Source organism: Rhineura floridana, chromosome 4 (genome assembly GCF_030035675.1).
Source record: "Rhineura floridana isolate rRhiFlo1 chromosome 4, rRhiFlo1.hap2, whole genome shotgun sequence".
NCBI classification, from domain to species: Eukaryota; Metazoa; Chordata; class Lepidosauria; order Squamata; family Rhineuridae; genus Rhineura; species Rhineura floridana.
The window spans coordinates 28,372,088-28,398,205 of record NC_084483.1 but is presented as its reverse complement, the minus strand read 5'-3'; positions in this window follow the sequence as shown (position 1 = coordinate 28,398,205).

The window sequence follows — 26,118 nt, the reverse complement described above, 5'->3', positions numbered from 1 at the left end:
TCCCTTCTGAGTTGGCTGCAGCGCAACACTGGCTGACCATCTAAGCTGTAACTGAGGCCTTTTTTTCTGATTTTTCCAATGTGTGCAGCTCAGCATAAGGCCTTTTCAGGGTTTCCAAGCAGATAAAGCAACCCAGCAACCACTAAAAAACTTCCACTTGCTTTTCAAAATTAGTTTCCAGTCAATTAGTACTTTATATAGCAACTAGTTAAAAGGTTTTCCCTTGATTGTCCAAAAGGAAAGAAAATCTAAAGGTCAAGAACAAGCTAGTATGAGGGACCCTCAACGAAGAGTTAAACACACCCTGAAGTATTTATTTGTTGTCATTGCCTTTCTTTTCCTCTGGCCCTCACATCCTCTCCACTAGTGTGTGTGTGTGTGTGTGTGTGTGTGTGTCTGTGTGTCTGTGTGTGTGTGAAATTGGCTGGTGCTATGTCATTCCCCCAATGTCCCATTTAGAAATGTGGCTGCTCCACCTAACAAGGAAGGATGGCTACAGGGCTGCAGCCACTTTAGTCACATGAATCATAATGTAGCGGCTTACTTCCTGTCTCTTCCTTGATAACAATTTGCTCTGCAAAAGAAATGAAAGCACTTCACAAATGCACCCTAGATATAATGTAGTCTGCCTTCCCTTGCCTCGTTGAATGTTAATATTCTCTGTGGTGTGAGCCTGTACTGCACCATGGACTGAGCCAGCAGGGTGAACATGAAAAAAGTATACAGTTGAATCCATTGTAGATTGACTTTCCTTTTGCCACTGCCCCTAGCCTCTCAACCAAGCACAAAAAGTCTATATTCTTCTCAAGAAGAGCCCTCCTGGATCAGACCAAAAGCTCAACTAGTCCAGCATCCTGTTCTCACAATGAGATCCGTATGGGAAACCCACCAGCAGAACATGAGCTTAACAGCACTCTCCCCACTCTGCGTTCCCCAGCAACTGGTATTCAGGCATATCGCCCCCAATACTGGAGGTAGTACAAAGCCATCATGACTTATTCTCCATTAATATGTCTAATCCTCTTTTAAAGTTATCCAAGTTTGTGGCCATCATTACACCCCATGGGAGCAAATTCCATTGTTTAACTATGTGCTGTGTGAAGAAGTGCTTGCTTTTGTCTATTCTGAATGCTCCCACATTCAGCTTTAATTAGATATCCCCCAGTTCTAGTATTAGTGGCAGTGGGAGAAAAACTTTGCTTTCTCCACATCATGTCCTCACTTACATTTTTTCTACACCAAAAAGCCTCAAATGTTGTAACCTTTCTTTGTAGTGGAGTTGCTCTTAGCCCCTTGGTCATGTTGATTACCCTTTCAGAGGGATGAAGCATTAACAATTGGTCTCCGGAAACAGAATTTTACTAATATACTAATTCCTTGGTTTGCTATTTTTGTTGCATTTTGCCATTGGATCCTGTACTACTGAAGCCAATAGGATGGGTGCACCAGATCCTTTAGATTGGGACAGGGCTCCTCTTTTCACTTGGCAATCCACCCAATGTATCTAAGGGCCAAAATGGACCTGAAGTTAAATGCAGCTTTGAATTAAACCTGCAGTTTTGAAAAATGCAAATAGCAGCCATTGGGATATGTGTGTGACAATTTCTGTTATCCTGGTAGGTGGGTGGGAGAATGTAACCAATTTCTCCCTGACTGTGGCCCCCTGAAGCAGCTATATGCATTGGGGGAAAAGTTCCCCCGCAAATAGAAGCTGGGTTGAGGGGGTACGGTCATAATCTGGTTTTGACAAAGGCTGCTTTCATGGTACACATCCGTTCTTTAGGAAAGCTACTACTCTCATTCTTAATAAGCATTATATCAGACTGATATTGCTATTTCGTCTCTGCTTTTATTGTGGTTGTGTTCCTCTTAACTCTCATGAGATGGTTTTAGCTTTCCATATGACTAGGTTAATTTGAAAGTTGTTAGATTTTTTCCCCAAAAAATGAAACTTGTGCTGTTTTGGGTTTTATTGTGGTATTTTTGATGGTATTATTTATATTTTTATTTATATTTTTGTTTTTTATAATTTTTAAAAAATGTTTATTGTCCAGAGATTTATGGTATGGAGTGATTAACCTACATTCATTCATTCATACATACATACAGATTTAGTATGGTTGTTTGTGGAGAGTTATATGTAAGAAGATGAATGTTTTTCTTGTTACGGTGACCATCATTTCATTTGATATCATGCCATCATTATATATGCCAGAGTAATGCAAACAAAAAAGTTCCCTGCCCTGAAAAGCAGGGAGGAGGAGAAAAAGTGAGAGAAGAGAATGAAAAGGTAACAAAAAGGAATGAGTGTGAACAAACATTATTTATCAGCAACTTGTGACATAAATATATGTTTAGCTTGTCACTTTAGCTACAATTAGTCAATCTGAAAAATGTTAACAACATGACAGGGAATCACTATTAATCTTAATTACAGCAATAATGTGCTTAATAAACAAGACAGGTCTGACTGCCTTATCGTGTGTCTTATCATGTGCTCATCCCATTACTGACAGTGACAGAGATCTTTAAAGTCTTATTGCCATTCAATGATTCCCCCTTTTTGGGGGGGACTATTAACAGCTGATTGGTGGGTAACCATTTTGCCTTAGATTTCCTGAAACAATCCCATCCCCAAGCTAAGGTGTTTTCCTGCTTTTTTGATCCAATGTTTTTTTTCTAATAGTATGGATGCCCCCAAGTTAATCTGTGGGTACAAACCAATTTGGTATATACAAGAATTATGGGGCTGGACCCAGATTTGATCATGCTTGGAGGAGATTCACTGAAATCATTGGGACATAAGTTAGACTTGACGAATACTAACCTGGAAGTTACATGTGTAGGTATACTCAGAGCTTGGAAGTAACTAGTTACAAGTAACCAATTACTTGTAATTACTTTTTTGAGTAATGAGTGGGTAACTTCATTACATTTTGCTGGTAATAGAACGAGTAGTAACTTCATTACTTTTGAGGAGTAATTGTAATGTTTCCAGCATTACTTGGGGGGGAGCAGGGGAAGTCTTCTGCTCCTCTGATTTGTGAATAAAAATCATGTGCTTCAAATTGGGCTTCTGTGCAGCGTTGTTCTTCCTTCATGCTCTATGGGTGCTTAGGAAGCGACAAGGGAGGAGGTGGAGAGAGAGACGGGGTGGAGAAAACAATTGTTTAAAAATTGACAGGAGTGGAAGGAGAAAAGAGCTGGAGGCAATATGTATATACAAAAATATGTGTGTTGGGGTATCATCATCGCTGGGGGTGGGGTGAGGGGATGTGAGATTCTGTTATGCCATTCTGTTAATCTTACGGATAAAAAAAAATATTCTACTACCCTCTGTGTTTGTGTGCTTATTTTCAATGTTGTTTTAGGCTACTTAGATGTGCAGCAGCCAAGGCCAGCACCTTGTAGGCATTTTTTTAAAAAAAGTAACTAAAATGTAATTGTAGCAACTACTTTTGAGTAAATGTAATAAGTTACTTTCAGAGCAATTGCAATTGCAATGGTAATTACTACTTTTGGGGGGCCATGTAACTGTAACTTATTACTTTTTAAAAATAATCTTCTGAGCTCTGGGTATACTAAGCTTCTGGAGATATAGTAGATCGGGGAAACCTGACCACTATTGTCCATGCACTGGTAACCACCCGGCTGGATTACTGTAATGTACTCTATGTGGGGCTACGCTTGAAGTTGGGCCGGAAGCTGCAGTTGGTGCAAAATGTGGCAGCAAGACTGCTCATTGGGACAGGGTATTGCTAACATGTCACCCCACTGCTGAAAGAATTGCACTGCCTACCTATTAGCTACTGGGCTAAGTTCAAGGTTCTAGTTTTGGTGTACAAAGCCCTATACAGCTTGGGACCAGGATACCTGAAAGACCATCTTATCCCTTATGTACCCAGTTGATCACTGTGGTCTGCAGGCGAGGGCCTCCTGCAGATACCATCCTATCAGGAGGTCTGTTCTGCACAACACAGGAAACTGACCTTTAGTGTGGCGGCACCTACCCTGTGGAATTTCCTCCTCTTAAATATTAGACAGGCACCATCTCTGTTATCTTTTCGGTGCCTACTGAAGACCTTCCTCTTCCAACAAGCCTTTTAAGTAGACACCTTATCCCAGTCTGCATCTGTATTGAAATTGCTCTTTAAGATGATTTTAAACCTTTTTTTAAAAAAGATGTTTTAAAAACTTTAAAAAATGTTTTTAAAGAAGTTTTGTTTTAATATATTTTAAAGTCTGTTTTTATGACATTTTAAAGTGGTTTTAGTGTTTTTGGTTGCCCCCCTGGGCTCCTACTGGGAAGGACGGGATATAAATCTAATAAATAAATATATAATAGTAAAAGGAATTTGTGAATGCATATTTTCAGTCATACAAAGATCATATTAAATGGAGAACCCTGTGTTACTTCAGATCTGGCTTTATGATTCCAGAAAATGCTATGTTTTCAGGGGGGGGTTTAAACGCCTAAGAAAGGCTCAAATTGGAGGATTATCTTAACTTGATCAAGGACAGAAATGTAAATCTTTACTGAAGGTGAGAACTCAGATCAACAAACACAGTGAGAAAAGCATTCAAGAGATAAATAGAATTTATCTGACAGTGTAAGTTCCAACTAAAATCTAATGTGATGCAGTGAACAATGTTTAACAAGATTTCAGTGACTCCTGTTGCCTTTATAATCTGCCTAGGCTTTTGAAAATGTCTCCTATATAAATGTTTAACCCAGCTGTCTAGCGAGATTAAGAGCTTTACTTCTGTCACACTCCCCTGACAGATCCAGGGAGGCTCTTCACGGAGCAACCTTTGTTGGTCGCCATGGAATAGTAATAGCAACTCAACCACTTCCTCTGGAATTGCCCCATAAAAATCCAGTGGGACCATGCTAAAGCAATTACTTTGAGGGCTGCAACTGAAAGGCATAATGTGCTGAGCAAAGAGTTCAGGCAATCTCAATGGAAATGAATGAAGTGCCACTTTTGTTGATTTTTGGCATGTGTAAGTTTGGAAGGTGACCTGTGCTACCCTCATGACAAGGCTCATACGAGCTGTATGGATTGCCATTTATATTTTTGTAGGATTGTATTTTAATATTCAGATATGTGAGTTATTAGAGCACTGGTTCTGGGCATGTTGGCACATGCAGTTAGGGATGGATGACTTAGAGATCTGTCAGTGTTGCTTTCTCACTATTCCGATTATTCCAATCATAAGCTCAGTTCGCCACATTTTCATATAGCTTTGCAATTTTTTAAAAGAAAATCCTCACAAATATTCATCAGCATTTAAGCATGCATTTCTCCTAATGTTCACATTTTTGTAATTATTCCCAATATAATACATTTCATATGTTCATTAACATATGCATTTTTATATTTTCACTAATATATGCATTGTTATGCACATTCTCAGATATATACATTTTTGTGCACATTCTTTGATTGGGAAATGATATCGCAAAATTCAAAGAGGTGCAAATTTTGAAGGACAGCTGCTTTTCAGTTCAGGGATATTGTTCCAGGAGCTGCAAATTAGATTAGTTCACATTAAAATGTGAACTGATCCAAATTTCTCCCCCGTTCCTTCATGCAGTGAACCATAAAGGTAGCCACTTGTAAGGCAAGCACATGAGCAGAGAATGATGCGAGTGGCAATCTGTTTGTGTGAACAGTCCTGGATGCAGGTTGGCTCATCTTAACCATTCCAATGGGAGTCAACGGGGTGTAGTGGGTAGAATTTTGGACTAAAGCTTGGGAGACCTAGGTTCAAATCTCAACTTAGCCACAAAGCTGTCACTGGGTGACCTTGGGTCAGTCACTGTCCCTCAGCTTAACCTACTTCACTGGGCTGTTATAAGGATAAAATGCCAGGGGGGGGGGATATATGCTACCCCTCTGCTCATTCAGAGGGAGTGCAAAGCCATCTAGAACAGGCAGTTGGGCTATCTTCTGGGCATGGAAACCACCTACCCACAATGCTTTTGTCTTCCCAGGGTTCAAACTCAATTTATTGGCTTTCATCCAGTCCACCACTGCAATTGGGCACTAGATAAGGGCTTGCACAGACACTCCTGATTCGGATGTCATGGAGGACCATGCTCCAGAATGTCTAATGGCCACCCCCAATGGCTTAATGTAGCTATTAAACAGCATTGAGGACAAAATAATGCCCTTCAGAACCCCATGGCACAAGTGCCAAGGGGCCAAAGACCAATGTTACTCTCTGGACTCAACTGTGCAGGTAGGAATGGAAAAACCAAAACTTGAGAAATGGAAGCATAATGTTGTCAGCATACGATGTGCATGAAAGCGTTACTCACATCCATAGCATTTTTTTTAAAAGTGGCTTAAGGTGCAGTTCTCCTTGTAGTGGTTCGTGATGCAGTGTAGCTGCAGCTGAAGAAGAAGGTGTTGGCGCCACCAGCTTCACCAGCACAAGACCCTCCACTGGGTGCAGTTGCGGAACTCTGCCACCACCTGGGCACAGCCAGGGGCCGGCTGGCTCAGCCGAGACCGGTGCAAGTGGATCTAGCGGAAGGCCCAATAAAGGGACATTCTGGGGGGGTGTTGGGGGCAGAACTGTGGAGAAAGGGACTGAAGCTGCATCTTGAGCCTGTTTGGCTCAGTCCTGCGTCTCTCTGTCCTGGCAGTCAATACACCAGGACAAGAGATGGTGCAAGGAAACATGCATTTTGTTTCCTTCCACCGAGCGCTGCTGGCTCAGCCAGTGTCCTCTCCTCCCAGCAGCTCCTGAGCAGAGGCTGGATGTGGCGGCCCCTCCCACTGGCTCCACTTCCACCAGCCTCCAATGAGTCGGACTGCACCCTTAGATATAGCAAGTGCTGTGATGATATAATTATAAGAATCTGCCCTAATTCATTAGACACAATTATTGTGGCTTCTTCTCATTATATATTTGCATTCATGGACAGATACCTGACCACAAAATATATACATAATGGGTGGTATTCAGTGCTAGTCCTACTCAAAGCAGACTCATTGAAGTTAATAGACATGATTAACTTAGGTCCATTAATTTCAGTGGGTCTACTCTGAGTAGGTCTTAGCCAAATTCAACCCATTGTGTCAAGTATGAAGGGCACATGTGTGTTTCAAATGCTCATCATTGTAAGTTCAGGTCTGTGACTTCCTTTATAGAATCAACCCATCTCTTGTTTGACCTTCCTCTTTTTCTACTCCCTTCTGTTTTTTCCGGCATTATTGTCTTTTCTAGTGAATAATGTCTCCTCATGATGTGTCCAAAGTATGATAACCTCAGTTTCATCATCTGAGCTTCTAGTTCTGGTTTAGTTTGTTCTAATACCCAATTATTTATCTTTTTTCTAAATGCTCTCACCAGTAAATTATTGTTGATATATACCATTTAACTCAATTTCATTCTTTCAAGGTTTCGGTATCATCTGACAATTGCTGTGTTAAAATTTCCTTTGAATCTGAAATTGAACTATTGAACCGATGTCTGTCTCTTAAATTCTGGCTGGTCAGAGTCCAAAAGAATGGCTCTGATAAAAGCTTCTCCACAACTCTTAATTTTTGTGTGCTGATCTCTATTTCTGCCCCCCTCCCTTCCCACATCTTTGGAATAACAAAGGAAATTATTTTCTTTGATACTTTATTATTATTATTATTATTATTATTATTATTATTATTATTATTATTATTATTAGATTTATATCGCACCCTTCCTCCCAGCAGGAGCCCAGGGCAGCAAACAAAAGCACCAAAAATGGTAAAACATCATAAAAACAAACTTTAAAACACATTAAAACAAAACATCTTCAAAACCATTACCTAAAAAAAAGCTTTCACAACATCTAAGATTAACAACATTTTTAAAAAAGGTTTAAGAACATATTAAAAAGCAATTCCAACACAGAAGCAGACTGGGATAAGGTCTCAACTTAAAAGGCTTGTTGAAAGAGGAAGGTCTTCAACAGGCACCGAAAAGATAACAGAGATAGTGCCTGTCTAATATTTAAGGGAAGGGAATTCCACAGGGTAGGTGACACTTCTGATTTATGGAGCTGCTTTTTCTGTAGCTTTTCTAAAGTCTTGGTAACCAGCAAACCTCACACCTCTGTTTGTTACCTACAGTTTATTGTGAGGTGGCTGAGGAGGAGGGAGCTTTACTTTCCCTCTATGTCCGGGATGGGGAATCTTCACCCCTCTATAAGCTGTTGGGCTATAACTCCCGTCTTTCCTAATCAGTAACCATGCTGATTGGGGAATTGGTGGGAATAGCTCAGTGGTAGAGCACCGGCTTTATATGCAGAAGATCTCAGGTTCAATCTCTGGTATCTCCATGCAGGACTGGGAGAGACCTTGGTCTGAAATCATGGTGAGTCTCTGCCAGTCTGTGTAGACAATCCTGAGCTAGATGGACCTGACTCAGTATAAGGAAGTTTCCTATGTTCCTATGAATTGGAGCCTACCAACATTTGGAGGGCTGCAGGTTCCTCAACCCTGCTCTTTGCCTTTATGGCACTGAGCACAGACCAGAATCTGGATTGGGTTATTAGTAATATGAATTATGGCATTTGCAGCCTTGTTAGGCAACTTGATTCTGCACGGTCACATTAGCCTCTGCAGAACAAGCAGAGGTGTGTGCAGCATCAGTGGAGGGAACATTCTATCCTTGGCAAACAGAACAGAGCCACTGAGCTCTCCCTAAGGGCCTCTTCAGGCCATCCTCTCTGTGAGGGCAGAAATTATATCTATATCTCTCCACAGGTAGTTTATTTACGTGTTCATTATTTCTACTTATAGCTCACCCTCCACCAAATGGTTCCAGGGCGGATTACAAAAATGGTCACAATGAAAACATTTAATTTACTTTAAAGCCATAAAAGAAACCCACAAAAGATCTGATGACAAAGTAACAAAACAGCAGCACATGACAGAAGTGCACAGCAGTGCGGGTGGAGGGAAGATGTTCACTTATCCAAAGGCCTGGGTAAAATTGTGGTGGTCTACTGCAGTGGTTCCCAAACTTTGTTCCCCATGGACCACTTGACAATTGCTGAGGGTCTTCACAGACCACTTAATTATTTTTCCAGCTGTTGTAGTAATTGTAATGCACTGTGCTAGAAGCTGTATGATTTTTAGTTGTATTTTTATTGCGTCTTTTATTTCTTATATACTGTATTTTTTTGATTTCCATAGAATTCAAATTGTAATAAAATACAATACAATCTAAGAAATAGAAGAAGCAATTACAATCCAATTAAAAATCAATATGAATGTTTAATGTGATGGATGCACTGTCTCCTGTCTTCAGCCACAAGTCCACAGACATGCCATGGACCACCTGGATGAAGCTCATGGACCACTGGTGGTCCACAGACTACAGCTTGGGAATCCATGATCTCTTAGCACAAACTTTACTGGGATGGTATAATGGTAAGCACCCCATTTCATTTGGATGGGAGGAGGGAAGCCCCTGATTACAGAACTCATAGATTATCCAGATGGAGAGCTGATATATTCTGCTTCTGAAGGAAACAGTTGCGGAGCTGGGATGTAACCAAACATATGCTGTTGTCTTGGGGTGGAATTGATTGCCTGTATTTCTCAATATGTATATTTGTAAAGAAAGAGATATTACGAAAGCACTACGGTCACAGCAATCCTAATCCAGGTCCGCCTGGAGCAGCAGAGCCACTGCTGCATCCGAAACCCTGCTGGCTCCTGCCAGCTAGGGTGGAAGGTGGGGGCACGTTCTCTCTCTTTTGCTACACAAACTCCTATCAATGGGTTGACTTAGAATCCAGTGGATCCTTGTCTGGCCCTGATCCCCCTCCCCAATGCCTTGTTTTGGGGCCTTGCAGCAGCTATCACCACCAAGAACACTACTGGTGATAGTTCTGAACCACACTGAACCTTTGGTGGGACCAGAAGGGGCTTCTGTGGTAGCAGAGTTCTTCTGCTGGCAGAGCTAGATGGAGGGACATCTCTGCCCAATCCTAACCCCTCCAGGAGCACAGATTGGGGGCAGGAATGATCCATAAATCTCTGAAACTGTCTCTTCATAAGGAAAGTGACCAAGTAAAAGGCAGACCTGGACATTCCTTAGAGCTTGTGGAAACTGAAGGCCAATTTGTTGGAACCCATTAAGGGTGCTTTCACACTGCACTTTATTCTGTTATTCTGACGATTTCTTACCTGGTAATTTGCGCATTATATTTGAGCTTTCACATGACATACCGGGTAGCTCGGGAATTCTGGTGGAATGTAGTGCAAGTATAGCTCTAATTTCTGCAATAAATGATACCAAAATAATCCGTTAGCAAGGCTGGGAACCCGGAAGATCATGGGAGTTTTTCGCTAGCTGCTGCCGCTCACGTTACAGGCATCCCAGCATGCATTGTGTTCCCTCCCTTTAGTTGGAGAGGTTTTTTTTTTTGCCTGACGAACATTGTACCGGTGTTCCAGCATCAGCGCAGATAGCAGCAGCATTTCCCACACCCCCCCATCTTGATACAACTAAAACAATTTAAAAAGTCAGATCCTAAAGGGAGAGGGCTTGCATGGTGACTGGACAAGATCTTAGACCTCCTTCACAGTGGGGAACAGGGTGCATGGGTGAGGGACGAAAACAAGTTGTGTGAAAGACAGTTGCGCGAAATGCCGCTATATCGGCTGAAAAAGTACTGTTCCTTATCGCAAGAGGTACTGCAGTGTGAAAGAGATTTTAGAAATCGGGACAGAAGCACTACCTTTTAAATCCGTTAAACTAGCGCTTTTAGCCTCATGTGTGAAAGCAGCCTAAGTGTTATAATGTGGTATGCAAGCCTTTGAGTTGCAAAGAACTCATCCCTAGAGAGGATCATTTTTTTTAAAAAAAACCCTAGGGGCGAAAAGATTTATTTGACACTGGTCAACAGAGGCTTGGGAATGGCAGAGCCAATGAGCGGCAGAGCCAACTAATTTTATTTTTCTCCCCATTCTTCTCCCTGTTGAGTTCTACAAGGCCAACATTCAGACGAGGAGGAAGAAGCTGACAGGCAGTGCCACCCCCTGGACTGGTTGTAAGCAGGAAGGCAGGTAAGTGGGGGCTGGCTAAGGACAGGCTGAGGTTGTTGGGGCAGTGCCCCATTCACTCAAATGGATCAGCCTCCACTGATACTGGTGTTAATCCCAGGGATGACACAAGACATTTTGCTGCCTGGGTAGAAGGTTCTACATACATAAGCCAACCTGACCGTTAATTAAATCTCACTTCAACATTGATGACAAGACATCCTACTCCAGCACACCTGAGGGCTAGCTAGGGGGCACAGTGCAGGCATTCACAGCTTTATCCTCCAATACCTCGAAGTCACTTCCCCCAGACACCTGAGGCAACTGCCTTGCTCTGAGTAATGGTAGGGGTGGCCCATTTAACCCCAGTCTGCAATTTGCTTGAGCCTTTAAAGAGTAATAGAGATATCCCTTTTGCATACTACATAAGTCAGACCTGTACTTTGAAGCAGAAGACCTCAAGTTACCCAGAAGCATGCTGGGGCAGAGAATAACAGAGTTTCTTCCTTTGGAAATACAAAATGTCAGCAGTTATCAGAGTGTCTTTAAGCATATTAAGCCCTTTATATTTTTTGGACTACAACTCCCATCATCCTTGGCCATTGGACACGTTGGCTGGTGTTGATGCGAGTTCAAGTCCAACAAAATGTGGAGGGACCAGGTAGGGGAAGACCGTCGCAATGCAAAGAATAGAAGTAAAAAAAAATGGCATATTAGCAAAGCTGGACATTAGTTTTGGAAAACATACTAGGCTTTTGAACTCAGATATGCCCCCTTCCCACTCAGTCCTTTTCCAGTTCCATTTGTTCTCACACAGTATGATGTAATCATAACCCAGGGCTAGTAATGCCTTCAGTGCTTTTGACATTAACCCGACACACAGAAATAAAGTATGGAAAGCTTTTCCTAGCATGGAGATTAAATAATATAAAAGGTTTCATCCGTTTTAAATTCTGAGTCAGGTTGCTATTAAAGGCACAGTAGCAGGGCCTGTTGGCAATGTACCTACCATAACCTGTTTGACTCCTAGCACCTGTTTTTATAATATCACAATTTGATTTTCCAGGGACGATTATGGCTCATATTTGTGACTCATCTGTATGCCTTTCTTATCACTTTGTCTAGAAGTGAGACTTTTAAAAAAGGAGGTTTTTGCACCAGCATTTTCACAAATAGGGCCATGTGTCAGAATTCTCCAAGTTGCCCTACAGAATAGGCATTGTGGTTCAGATGTGGCACAATCAATTGTGGGATCAGGCTTTAGCAACATGCATGCCATCCAAATATCATCACTCGGTAGTCCTGTGCCATATCCTCCTTGCTTTTTTGGAGGTGTGCAGTATTTCACAAACATTTCTTCTGCTGCCTGCTATGCAGGGCCAGAGAGCAAACACAGCCTTAAAGGACCCAACTTCCCAAATAGCAGTTATTTTCACTGGAGCATGCTGTTCCAGCCAGGGTTGCTCTTTAGAGTTAGGCTCTTGGCTTTCCCTAACCCACCTGCGGGCACTTGGGTATAAATATGTTATTCAGTTAACAATGAGTGTGCCTGGAAAGCTTCCTGTTAATTTTCCCTGGCCTTGCCTTGGGCACCTTGAGGCTATTGCTGTGTGCATGAGAATGTGTTTGTCTCTGATCCCTAATGCTGGGAAGCAGAAAGGGACATTTTGGATACTTAACATATAAGCTCTTTGAAGCAAGGAGCCCCCGTGCCAAGGGGCTTAATAATGGAATGACCTGGGGCTTGTTCATAATGTCAGATTCCTCCATGCAGTCATGTGCACACATATCCAAGCAATCACCAGGCTGTAAACATAGGGAGCCGGCATCCATTTTGTGATCACTGATGTGGCTGTCATGTGTCCAGGATTGCATGGAACAATGCGATAGTGTGAGGGACAGGGGAACTGGTACCCTCTCTAGTGTCCATTTTCAGTCATAACTAGTTCATGCAATTAATCTCCATAACGCTCCATCTGCATTATACTGTTAAAGCAGTATTATACCACTTACAGCAGTCACGGCTTCCCCCTAGGAACTATCACTTGTTAAGGGTGCTGGGAGTTGTTAGAAGACTCCTATTCCCCCCAAAGACCTACAGTTCCCGGAGTTCCTTGGGAAGAAGGATTGACTCTTTAAACCACTCTGGGGCCTGAAATCAGAATAATACAGTGAGACCACTTCTTAAAGAACCCTCCTCAGCAACTTTATGATTATTAAAAAAGCACAATTTGTTTCAGGGAATGGTTCTGTACATCAAATTCTGTCACCTTTCTGGCATTTTAACTATTGAAGGGCGAAGTGGCAAGTTAATCATCTGTACTGGGAATTTCCCTTGCAAGCCATTGTGTCCATGTTTCTGTCCTGGTATGTAAATGCTTCAGAAAATCTGGGTCAGTGATGTCTAAAGTGCTTTTCACTTGAATCTTTAATTGACTAAACTTTAAACAAGCCCTTTTGTGAACCTGAGTAGGCTGCATTGACAGTAATTTCATTTGAAGAAAATGTCAGCTCTCCAGCCTTCAAGAGGAGAGCCATAACATATCTTGAACTCTTAACTGTACCCTATTTTTCCTCATTCATATTAGTGTTCTGACTTTCAGAGTCTGGGGCTAGCTTAGTGTGGAAGTCCACACTGTCACTACTTCCTTCTTTGTACAGCAAATGTTTTATAATTTTTGTACAAGACACACATTCTTATATTTATTTAGAGACTCTTTATGCCTGAGAGTGACACGCATCACTAACATGAACATTTGCAACATCACGCAGTTAACAGATTTCTCAGTGACTATCACACTGTGGGGTAGTTGAAAACACAATATAGTGTGTTAGTCCTTCATACCAGGAGCTATCTGGGACTTTCTGGTATGCCAAACCCAGAGGGTTGATACACTACTCCAGTCTGCTGCATGACTACCGCCCCCCAATATATCTTGTTATTAAAGTTCTTGTTGGCATTGCCCCCCTCTGTTGGCTTTCACTTCATGCTACTTCGTACATAAGTTTTGGAAAGGGCGAAATGGTTATGAATGACTTTTCAAATATCATGTCAGCCCAAGGAGGACCATCAGCATTCTTTCCAGTTGTTTTGCAAGAGCAAGTGAAAAGGGACTTCAGTGGAAAGTAATGAATGTTTTCAGAGCTACCCATTTTCTCCTTGTGCAAATCTTAAGACATTAAGTTGTTTTAAGTCTTTTGGATATATATCTAAAAGGATATCAGTATATATAATCTTTGGCAAATGAAAGGAAATGTTTCCAAAAGGTACTTCAGAAATGTGGCATGATCCATTCAGTCTTAGCAGGTGCTTTTGAGTTACTATAATTGAGATCATTTACCCAGGAGTGCCATTTCTCAAGGTTGGCTTCAGCAGCTGGCATCACTGAGCAGCAGCTGGGGCCTCAGGCCCTGCACCAGTGGGCACTGGCCAAGGGCCCCTGAAGTCCAAAAGGGCCCCTCTGTAGGCTGGGAGGATGGAGCTCCCACTCTGTGCTCTGCACCGGCAATGGATTATGGGGCAAATCACACCCAGCAACCTGATACTGCCATGGATTGCACAGCAGGGGCAACCCCCTCAATATGCCTGCCCCACCTATCTCCTGCATGAGGGCACTGTGCGCACACACCTGCCATCACCCAAGATGGTGATGGGGGCATCCCTAAGGGGTTAACACTCCCACTGCCATATTGGCTGATGGCAGGCATGTGCACAGTGTGCTAGCATGCTGACAATGTGGGAAGTAGGATGGGTGAGCCTATTTAAGCCTGCATCACTTGCATCAAGAGGGGGTGTTGGGGAGCATGACAACCGGGGGCCAGGGCAGTCTGGTGCCCAAAGGCCCAGTCATACCTGGTGCTAGCCCTGTTCAGCATCCAACCAGGGCCCATAGCTGTTGCCTACTGTAAGCTCACTTAAAAGAAAACCACAGTAATTTTGTTGGTGATTTGAACTGGATCTAGCCACCATTTTGGTTGGCCACAAAAGGCCTCAACATAATATCGTTCCAGGGTATTATAGAAATATTACAGAAGCAGCAAAACCCATTTGCCTGGCAATGCTCAAAGTACTACTGCCAGCCTTTTCTGTATGGTACCTCCAAGGGAGATCTGGGGGTGGCAATGAGAGAATGTGCCTTTTCAGTAGTAGCTCCCCATCTATGAAGTGCTCATCCTAGAGAGGCCCCTGGCATCAACTTTGTCAAAATTTTGGTGCCAGGCAAAGATGTTTTTGTATTGCTGTGTATTTGGGTAGCACCTAAGATTGGATTTTTCCACGCAGGTTATGTTTTTTGTTATGTTTATGTATTTTTAGTACTGTATTTTATTTTTGTAAATTGCTTTATGACTTTTTGTTGTGAAAAGCGATTCAGAAATTTAACAAATTAAACTAGCTAAACACTGCCGCCACTCATTGCTGGTGGCTACTACTGCTATGCATGGCTTCCAGGTAATCGCCCAGGCCTCAGAGGAGAGGGTGTACCATAGTGCACTTTGTCCAGGGCCCCTACAAACCTGGACCTATTTCTGGTTTCCATAGGGGCAGAAGCAAAGAAGTTTGTGCACATTTGTCTCTATGTGAGAGAGGTTCATGGCAAGGTTCAAAGACCTACACTGGAACAGACTCAACATTTAAAGTGCAAAAAAGTGCATTTTAAGAATATCTGTTTTAGTCTTTTTTTTAAAAGCCTTATAATAATAGTTGCACTTCTCAGAAATAATCACACGTGGTCTGAAACATTGTTGTTGGTGGTGGTGATGACGCTGTTTGCTGATCTCCTAGAATAGAGAAGCCTACGTGTTGCATAGATTGGAACTGGGCACTTGCTGAATCTGACAGGTGGGGAGGGGGGAGAAATTTGATTTGTTTCACATTTAAAGCTGAATTGATCAAATTTGCACTTTCCAAAACAATATGAGAACCAAAACACAGCCATCCTTCTAAATTCATACTGGTCTGAATTTTGCACTGCAGTTCTCTAACCAAACAACATTTACAAAAATGCATACATTAGGGGGAAATGTGTATAAAATGAATAACTTAAAATAACATACAAAACATTTTTTTCCACTTTAAACAGTCATGGCTTCCCCCAAAGAATCCTGGGAAGTGTAGTTTATGAAGGGTGCTGAGAGTTGTTGGAAGACTCCTATTACCCTGACAGAGCTGCAGTGGCCAGAGTGGTTTAACTGTCATACCCTCTTCCCAGAGAATTCTGGGAACTGGAGCTTTGTGAGGGGAACAACGGTCTGTTTAAAATGGAATAAATGTCTGGTATGGATGTGACCTCAGACTGTCACCCCAGAAGGATACTGTGGTTGATGGTATTGAAAGCTGCTGAAAGATCAAGGAGGATCAACAGAGTCAGATCAAGGAGGATCAATAGAGTCACACTCCCCCTGTCTCTCTCCAAACAGGGTGACCAAGGCAGTTTCTATACTAAACCCAGGCCTGAATCTTGATTGAAATAGATCTAAAAAATCTGTCTCCTCCAAGAGTATCTGGATCTGGCTCATGACCACCCCCTCAAGATGAGGGCACTGATTATTCTGTTTGGCACTGGTTAGGCCTCATCTAAAGCACTGCATCCAGTTCTGGACACCACACTTTAAGAAGGATGAAGACACACTGGAATGGGTTCAGAGGAGGGCAAAGAGGATGATGAGGGGACTAGAAACCAAGCCCTATGAGGAGAGACTGAAAAAACTGGGCATGTTTAGCCTTGAGGAGACTGAGGAAAGATATGATAGCACTCTTCAAGTACATGAAAGATTCCAGCCAGAGGTGGACCAGGATCTCTTCTCGATCGTCCCAGAGTGCACGACATGGAATAATAGGCTCAAGTTACAGGAAGCCAGATTTCATCTGGAAACATCAGAAAAACGTCCTGTTAGAGCGGTATGACAATGGAACCAATTACCTAGGGAGGTGGTGGGTACTCCAAGAGGCAGCTGGACAGCCACCTGTCAGGCATGCTCTAATTTGGATTCCTGCATTGAGCAGGGGATGGCTTTATTGGCCCCTTCCAACCAGGGGCGTCACTACCGGGGTGTGGAGGGTGTGGACCGCACCCGGGTGACACCATGAGGGGGGTGACACCCAGAGCTGCCCCGCCCCATGCCGTTGCCTGGCAAAGGAGCCGAGAAGAACTCTGGGTCGGTGCAGGCAACTCCTCCTCGGAGGTGGTTGGGCGAGACCGAAAGCAGGTGCTCGCTCGCTGGCGGTGAAGCCAGGATGGGCCTTCCACCATCAGCCTGGAGCGTGTGGTGAGTGCGTGTGCGTGCATGCGCGCACACACACATGCAAGGCCAGCCACCCCCGTCCATGCAACTGGGAGGGCGCGCGCTGGAGGTCCGCACCCCCCTGCACTCCCGCTAGTGACGCCGCTGCTTCCAACTCTACTATACTATATGAACCTTATCCTGTTCACATCTGATGGCGAGGGACAGCAGCCTTACAATAGAGAAAATGGCCAGCTTTTAAAAATTATTTTTAAAAAAACAAAAAACCAGATATCTGACTAGAGACCTGAAAAAAATAAACAGCACAATCCTATTAATTTCCCCTCAGAAATAGTCCCATTATGTTCAATCGGGTTTACTCTCGATAAGTAGGTATAGGATTCCAGTCTAAAATATTTAAGAAGACAGAACAATTGCACAGTTGTGCAACTGTGTTGTGTTATTTGGCACTAGAGATTTCACAAACACTACTCAACTGCTTCCTGTAACATGTGTAGAACCACTGGCAGTTTTAAGTGTATATAATGTGCTCATGGAGGCTGGTCCATTTGGGCAAGTGGGGCACCTGCCCACCATGCTCATTCTGCCCTCAGCCAGCCTATATCTGCTTATTTCCTTTCTTACCAGTGTAGCCAGTGCCGCTGGCTATCAGCTTTCTCCTCCTGAGTCTCAGTGTTGCTCCTTGTAGAACTTAGGAGAGAGGAAGATGGGGTAAAAACCAGAATGAGTTGGCTCTGCCTGTCATTGATTCTGGCTCCATCTACCGTTGAGCTCCCTGACTTCCGCCCCACCAGTCCCAGAAGGCATCAGCCACCACTGAATGCACTATCTTAGGGAAAAACTTCATTTTCTATATAGTAGCTTGAGGGCTGGAAAAATGCAAGCACCTTGCAGCAAGAATGATGCCTGGATCCCCAGCAACAAATGAGTAACAATTGGGCATTTATTGCATTCCAAATGAAATGGGCTGGAAATTCTCTCACCTCCTTTCATATTTCCTTTTCTTAGGCATTTGCCGAAATGGCTTGTGAAGAAATGAGAAATCCAACATTTTCCTTCGAACTAGCTGTATTGTGGTGTCAGTTGCTTCTGGAGCTCATGAAGTCCCAAGGGATTATATTTAGCCTCCATATGGAGGCCATCAAAAATTACTTGCATATAGCAGAAGTGTGGTCAGGATTGAGCACCTCTGGAATAGAGATTTTCCACTCAGGTAGGCCAGTGCATGCAGAAAGAAGCATTAGAGATGTTGCAACTCTCTGTGGAGCCTTCAGGTGGTGGCTGCAACATTTTGAATTGGCTCTTAAAGTCCTTGTCTATCGGCACATTTTACAAGCATCTTGATTTAGCATATATGTTACAAACCTTGAAAGGACACTATGGACAATAACTTGTTTATGTTGCTCACATCATTCCTAGTTCAGTGAATTTATTAGACCTGGATGTCCCATCAGTATATTATTTGGTGTCGTATAGATCTGGATCTACTCTGCTTTTTAAAAAAAATGCTCAAATCATCCGGCAAGCATAGCAGCCCTCCAAGTTTTATCATGTTTCACTGAGATAGATCTATACTTTTCACTAAATTTGGCAAATATGATAAAGCAGTTCTTCAAATTTACATGCTGGACAGGCAGTGAGACTCTTTATCAGCTCCCTCAGTTAAATTACTCTGGCTTCTTCCCTTAACCCTTCAGATTACCCTGGGTGCTAAACATTGACTGCTTGAAATACACAATACAAAAGTTTATTTGCGGTCAAAGACCCATAAAAATCGGCGGTTAATATACAATAGTTGGAAGTGTGGGAATAGGATTAAAACAAACTAATAAATAATACAGAGTTAATACAAAAATATAAAGGAATTTAGAGTAATTGTTACAAGAATAAATAAAATAGTTGTTCTCAAGTATCATCAAGGGATCTGATAATTAGAGTTTCAATGTTAATACAATCACTTTAAAAGGTTTGAACGTTTAAGCTGAGCTACATACAGATATTTAGCTACTGCTCTCGTATGTTGTTCGTTCAGACCGCTCAAGAGGCAAGTTATGAGTTCCTTAGAAGATTTACTTAGGTATTTTTCTATAAATGGAAAAATATAATTATGACGTTCCCGAGTATATAATGGACACTCCAACAAGGTATGAGAGAGCGTTTCCATTACCCCCTCATTACACAAACATAGCCGTTGATCATACGGAATTCGCTTATATCTACCATCCATTATTGAAGAACTTAAGCAGTTAAATCTAGCTTTTATGAACATATGACAATATTTAGGAATTAACTGATAATTAAGATAGCTCGGATACTTAAGGGGGTCAAAGGATAAAGCATGGGACAAGGGTGAGCAAGTTTTAAAGGCTGCTGCTGTATCGGTTTGTCTCTCTATATCTTTTAGTCTGGAGCATATGGTATTTCTGGCAGTAGTTATGTCAAGAGAAGCTAGATATTGTGAGGAGAGACCTAAATGAGAAAGTTTATCAGAGTACGATGACATCCATCTGGAAGTAAACGTATCTCCCCAGATTTTAGCTAAGTATCCTGGGATTTGGTTGTATGCAAGTTTACACCAATAATTAAAGGCTAGTATCCAGGCCTTACAACCGATCGAAGTTAAGCAGAGTTCCAATCTCATCGCTGCACTCGGGACGCAATTTGGTAGTCCTAAAATTTGGCGCAGAAAGGTCGAAAGCACTGCTTCTAAAGATGGTTTAAAGGCAGCAATCCAAAGAGGGACCCCATATAACAATTGGGGAATAATATTTGTGTTGAACACTTGTATAGCCGCCAGAATAAACTGTCCCCCTTTAGTGAAAAAGTATCGAATGATATTTTTTGTTGTGTTTCGGGCTGTCATCATTGCCCCACGTATATGCGTTTTCCAGGAGAGGTTTGACTGGAATGTAATGCCTAGATATTTGTAAGACGGTACCTGGGCAATTCTTTGCCCATCTATTAACCAGTTGAAGACTTTTGGTGACTTGGAGAAGGCTACAATTTTAGTTTTACTATAGTTAATGGCTAGTTGGTTTTGTGCACAATATGCCATAAAAGCACGAAGCAAGCGTTTTAGGCCGATTCTGGAGAAGGCTAGTAAGGCCGCATCATCGGCATAGAGCAATATTGGACATCTATGCTCGTTAATCTTAGGAGAATGGAAGGAAGGGGAAAGACAACTATTTCTCATATCGTTAAGGAAGAGGTTGAAAAGCAAGGGTGCTAAAACACAACCCTGCCTTACACCTTTCATAATAGGGATGGAATTAGACAACCCTCCTTCTATGCCACAGCGAATTCTGAGGGAGGTGTTTTTGTGAAGATTGTAAATAAGAAAGAGCAGTCTTTTCTTGATCGTTGTACTCGCTAATTTGTTCCATAGAATATTCCTAGGTATCGAGTAAAGGCCGCTCTTAGATCCACAAACGCTGTGTATAAGCCACTGCCCACATGATTCCTGTACTTCTCCGCCAGATGGAATAATAGGGCGCAGTGATCAATTACCGAGCGACCCCTTCTAAACCCTGCCTGTTCGTAACCTAGAATGTTTTCTTCTTCTATCCATGAAACCAGTCTGTTTTTCAGATAGATTGCATATAATTTTCCTATAACGGAAAGCAAACTGATTGGCCTATAGTTATTAGGGTCTTCTCTGGGACCTTTTTTGTAGATTGGTATGATTATGGCTTCACTCCAAGCCGGAGGAATAAGTCCTGTATTGTTTATTAATGTAAATAGATTGGCCAAGACCGGAGCCCACCAATCTTGATGACTTTTAAGTAGCTCTGGAGGTAAGTTATCTCCTCCCGGTGCCTTTGACGCTTTGAGCTGAGAAATTAGGTCTATTATTTCAAGATAGGAGACTGGATTCCAAAGTGGCACCGATTTTAGATCAAAGTTAAATGAGTTATTTGGTGTTGTGTATAATACATTTTTCTGCATAGCTATATAATGTTCTTCCCATATATAGGGGGGGGATATTACAGGGGATGCAATTTGTAGGCCTAAGGTTTCCAGATATTAAAGACCAAAACTTTTTTGTATTTTTAGATTTAACTGCTTGTATTAGAGAATTCCAGCCTGCCTTTTGGAATTGTCTCTTTGTTTGCTATTATTAATTTATATTCGTTTTTAGCTTTGTAGTATTCCAAAGGAAGATTTATAGAATTGCAGTGTCTATATTGTAAGTATAATTGTTTTACATGTATTTTTGCTTGTTTGCATTCCTGGTCGAACCAGTGGGGCAAATGCATGTTAGATTCCATTTTTTTATAATTGGAATTGGAAACAATGGAATTTAAAGCTTCCGTAAGTGAAGTATATGAAGATAATGCCTTTAAATTAGTAGTGGTATTGCTTAGTTGGGATTGTAGTGCCAATGCAGAAGGGGAAACAAGAAACTCTGCTACTTTGGAAGCTACAAAAGAGGACCATTTGTGTCTTTTATGATATTGTTGTGCGGGATTAAATGACAAGTTATAATTCCGCTCTAGTCTTATTTTCTCATTTATTCGAATTGCGCAGGTTAACGGCAGATGGTCACTATCTTGCCTAGTGCCTATTGCAAAGTTATCTATAGCCTTGAGCAGTCTGAGAGGAATTATTATGTAGTCTATGACACTACTTCCTCTGTTGGAAATAAAAGTGAATTCATTAGAAGACCCCCAAGTTTCTAATCCATTTAGAATTACCAAATCACGATTCCCTACCATACGGGTTAAGCAAATGCCTGAATAGTTTACTCTGTTGTCTTTAGAGGATCTGGCTTGGTGATTGACAAACCGTTCCTTATCCTCCCCCCCCCCCACAGTTTAGATGAGAATAAGGTATCATTGTTGGGGCCAGTTCTGGCATTAAAATCGCCCATGAAAATTGTTAAAGCCTTCGGGTAGCGGATCTCCAATTTTAATACATTGCTGTCTAGTTCTTCCCACATTTGATCAGTTTCTGCCCTTGCTGTGGAAGGGGGAATATAAACATTAAACAATAGCAGAGATAAAGACTGAAATGTAAGTATTCCCGCTATAGCAATATTTTTACAGGGGGTTAGTTTTACCAGTTGCATCTTAAGTGAGGTAGAAAGTAGGATTACTAGGCCACCCTTTGCTCTGCTTTTTCCTTCCGCTGATACATGGTATGCTGGGAGTTCTATAGAAGTGTATCCATCCAAGGTTATTGCTGACGTGATCCATGTTTCTTGCAAGCAAATGACATCAAATTTATGTAAATAGCTATTCATGTCAGGGTTGTTAAGTTTAGAGGACCAACCCGCAATGTTCCATGAGATACATTTTAGGGGTAAATCCGCCCCAGACCTTTTTCTGATAAAGGGTGCAGAGGGAGTACTAGGAGATGGCATTAAATTCTGTGGCATGGCTACTGTCTCTAAGGCGGGTCAATGCATTACTTCTATTTGTTCCAGAAAGCCAGTGTGATCAACAAATACTGCTCCTGACTGGTTAACTATATGTTGTTTGATGTTATTTGTTTCCTTTACTTGCACTGGCATTACATCCAATGAGCTGTGCGGGGACTGCCTCTGCGTTCTTATGTTATTCCTTTCATTTTGGTCACTCAATAGATGCTGAATTAATTGATAGAATTTGCCAATGATCAGCGACCGTTCAGTGGTTGGTAACTGGGAATATAATTCCTTAAATTGTAATTCTTCTGGGATTAATTCACTCAATAAAGTAGTTGAAGATTGGGACACTGCAGGCAATACTGGCAAAATCGGACCCATTGTCGTATTATGTTGTGTGTGAGCTCCCAAGTTATCTGTGGTGATGGAGGAGGCAGTCACGAGCGAAGAGTCTTGAGGAGAATTGGTTTGTATTAGTGAAATAGGTGAAATTGAGTTGATGTAATATCTCGGTAAAAATAAAGCTTTCTTCAATTTTTTCTCTTATTGAATATATCCGATTGACATCTGCTGTAGAATGAAAAGTGATTATCATGCGAAGGTAGTCAGAATCCGAAGATATATCAAGTAATGACCTAATATAATTTGTATTATGTAAAGGTTGTATCAGTTGGGAAAACCACTTATCCAAGGACGTTATACTTGGATTTATAAGGTTACCTCTTGAATATTTTCGCTTATAAGACACTGCCAATTTGTTCCTTTGCAGAACTAGATTCCATGGTTGTGCTTGCGTATTAATATAGAGTACTCTTGGGTATGTTCCTGGCAGTTGGAGTGTCGACTCCAGAGTGTTACATGTGTTATCAGTTCTGTTCAGTGTATCCGAGCTGATGTTATTGCTCTGTTGGGCAGTTATTTTTACAGTCTTATTTGAGTGACGTTTGTTAGAAGAAGTTGAGTTTTTTGAGTCTATAAGTTTAAATAGTGGCTTAAAGTTCATTTTGTTATTAGTTGACGATTTGGTATTTGTGATGTTCTTAGTTTTCTTAGTCTTTCTATTATTGTTTAAAGTTCCATTTTTAGTGTGCTTTTTCTTTGCTGACTTCTTGTCTTTTTCCTTTATGTCTTTCAGTTCCAATCCCTGTTGTTTCAAGTTGGTAGCAGTAGATATTAAAGAACTCAGTCCGTTTTGCTCCTGGGAAAGATGAGGGCTTAATGCATTCACTAAGGTCGTAAGTAAGTTGTTTGTTTCAACAAGAAATCCTTTGACAAGACGTAATTCTTCTGAGATGAGGGCATGCCAGCCTAAGATGGCGTTCATAGAAGCCGGGGGGGGAGTAGATGATTGAATGTTTGCTTCAGGGCTCAATATAGGCATAGATGTTAATTCGCTTTGTGCTTCTCTTAGAGAATCAAGAGAATCCAGAGTAATCATCTCTATTATTGAGCTCTCTGACCCCTCCTCTGAGACACATTTAAAACCGGCATCATGAAGTTCCTCTGCCAAGGATTTGGCTGCTATCTCTGCTGCATATGCTTGCACTGAAAAGGTATTTCCTAGCGTCCATTCGTGTGGGGCAGTTAGAACGGGATCGTTTTGTATAACTTTTTAGTGGGAGCTGAAGTATAAGATAGATCTTTTTCACACATGAAATAGTCCGTAATTCTTGTTTGAGCATTACTCTTCATTTTATCACCCTCCATTACACTCCCACCTCCTTTGGTATTTCCTTAATGAGCAGTTGTCTAGCCGAGGCTTATTGGCGTTTCGAGTCTGAATACAAGCTAAAGAAAGGAGTCTAAAGTTTGTTTGATATATATGCTGATGTAGCAAAAGCTACTAAAAGGTCAGCTATAGAAAAAAGGTAACAAATTGCTGCCAGTAAGATTAATTAGCAAGTTATGTTGAGAATAACGGAGCGGCTGAGAAAACGCCTCTTACCGGAAGAAGTACCGGAAGGAGATAATGTGCCCCTCTGAGGTCTGCGCCCTAGGCGGCTGCCTAGTTGGCCTAATGATAGCACTGGCCCTGGGGGTATGCTGCCTCTGATCCTGGAGGTAGAATACAGCTCTCTTACTAATAGCCATATCCACCTTGAATTTGTCTAATCATCTTTTAAAGCTGTTTAAACTGGTAGCTAACCTATGTCATATCTTTTGGAAGTGAAGTCGACACTTTAACTATGTACTAGCCTAGTCTGCATATAATGCTAAGCCATGGTTTATCTAAGCCTTAGGTTGTTTAACAAACCCTTGGCCCTAGTCTTATAAGAGGGAGAAAATGTCCTCTGTTTATTTTCTCAATGTCATGCATAATTCTATATACACTCTATTGTGTTCCCCTTTTCTTTTTTCTAAGCTAAAAAACAGCCCCAAATGTTGCAACCTTTCATCAGAGCAGAGTTGCTCTAGCCCCTAATCATTTTGGTTGCTTTCTTCTGCTCCTTTCCCAGCTCTAAAATATCCTTTTTGAGATGCAGTGATTAGATCTATAGTCCAAGTGTGCCACACCATAGATTTGCATAATAAAGGCATTACAATATTGGCAGTTTTATTTCCTAATGATTCCTAACATGGAATTTGTGTTTCACAACTGTTGCACACTGGGTCCTACATCTTGAATGTGATTTGGGTAAAGTTAGGCACTTGTCACATTCCAGGGACTTCAATGGAAGACGTTAAACACATTCTTAATTCTCCCACTGAGATCAATGGGATTTAAACTGCCTGTTTTTGCCCAGATCATGCTCTCAGTATGTAGGGCCACACATTTGTGCTATTGAACATTGGATAGAGAATGTCACGTCAAATACCAGACCACAACAATGTGTAAACTTTTCTTCCAAGCATAAAAATGATTTGCCCTTCTCCTAGGGAAGAAGAGACATCATGTGCAAGGATGCCACTGCATACATTTATTTCCTTTTAGAACTTGAAACAGCTTCTAGGACCCATGATAGTTTAAAAAGATTTAAAATTAAAACCCGCAATCATCTTAAATATCTGAAACACATTCCCTGGTACTTTTCATTGTCGTAATCCTGTGCTAGTCATGAACATTGTTTTATGTATAAGTTTGATTTTTTTTAGAATTTGAACTTTGCTGTGGTTTGTATCTAGGGTTGCCATATTCCAGTCCCACAAATCAGGACAGGCTAATTTGCATATTATGCAAATTATTTGCCAATTATGCAAATGAAACATATTAATAGTTGCATTATCCAGGTGTTGTTGTTTTTCATCTAGTAATTACCAACAAAGACTGAAGGAATATGTAAGAACTCTTTTTTTTTTAATGTACATTTTCAGCCTTAAATGCCTACACTCTAGTTTCCAACACTATGGAATATTTATTTATGTATTAAGAAGATTTATATCCTGCTCTTCCACTGTTAAAATCAGAGCTCAGGGCAGCTTACAAATGTAATAAAAACAATAAAAGTGTAACTTTTCAAGAAAAGT